The 1,137-nt window shown below is 38.3% G+C and overlaps 1 non-coding gene across 1 annotated transcript; it reads left to right on the top strand.

Moving 5' to 3' along the window:
- Positions 1-366: 366 nt before the first annotated feature.
- LOC141670145 (small nucleolar RNA R71) lies at positions 367-473 on the top strand. Its single transcript, XR_012554388.1, has one exon. It is a non-coding gene; the product is annotated as a small nucleolar RNA R71 (small nucleolar RNA).
- The last annotated feature ends 664 nt before the right edge of the window (positions 474-1,137 follow it).

Here is a 1,137-nt window from a genome sequence, read left to right as displayed (position 1 = left end):
CTCATGAACTGAGCCGATTCACTAGAAATAGCACACTGCTCAGTATCATGCGCACCAGCACAAAGCTCATAAACACTTGTGATCTGATTAACTCCATAATTAGCCAAAGAATCCACCTCCATCGTCAAAGCCTTAAATTAAGCAGCTATAGCAGTAGCTGTATTCACCTCCAGAATTCCTACTACCTTGCTTTGTGGTAGTCTTTGAGAAGGATTTTGATACTCATTAGCAGTCATCAGTTCAATCAACTCATAAGCTTCATCATAGCTCTTAGCCCATAAGGCTCCACCTGATGCTACATCAAGCATGGGTCTAGACTGTGCTCCAAAACCATTGTAAAAGCAGCTGATAATCATCCAGTCAGGAATCCCATGATGAGGACACTTCCTAAGCATCTCCTTATAGAGCTCCCAAGCTTCACACAAAGACTCACCCGATTGCTGAGCAAATTGAGTAAGTGCATTCCTGATTGCAGCTGTCTTTGCCATAGGGAAGAATTTAGTGAGAAACTTCTGAGCAAGATCTTCCCAAGTAGTAATAGAGCCTGGTGGTAGAAAATGTAACCAACACTTAGCTTTATCCCTCAGAGAGAATGTAATAACTCGAATTTTTGAGACCCTGTAAAACGTTTAATGAATAGTAACCCTGACAGACGGGAAAACTTTTGAGCCCACACTATATAGTGCATAAGAAAATGAGTTTCGGAATAGATATTACGACTATACGTACCAAATAAGTGTATGTAAACGCTATTAGTTTTCGAAGAAAACGAACTTTGAAAAACAACCATAATTACGACTTATCAAGGACTACGGGAATCACAATATAATTACGAGATTAAAATCCTACGGATTTATATTCAATTAGGATAAATAAAAATATAAGGAATAAATACGAAAAGAATTACATTGCGAACCATTTACGAATAAGTATTGCGGAGAACGTTTAAGTAACCGAGCGAACGCGTAAATGATTAATTAAATGTGACGCACTAACTAAACCATGGTAAGGAAGTAACCATGGTTACTTCATCAAATAGTAAGCTAACTCTAGGATGACCAAGCTAGCTAGCAAATAGTGTGCTAAGGAGCTAACCTTGTAGTTTAGCTTGTAAGCTAGCAAGCTACAAAGATTTGT

This window comes from Apium graveolens, chromosome 6 (genome assembly GCF_009905375.1).
Source record: "Apium graveolens cultivar Ventura chromosome 6, ASM990537v1, whole genome shotgun sequence".
Classification (NCBI taxonomy): domain Eukaryota; kingdom Viridiplantae; phylum Streptophyta; class Magnoliopsida; order Apiales; family Apiaceae; genus Apium; species Apium graveolens.
The sequence above is the reverse complement of the archived record's forward strand: the minus strand, read 5'-3'. Positions and strand labels throughout refer to the sequence as shown.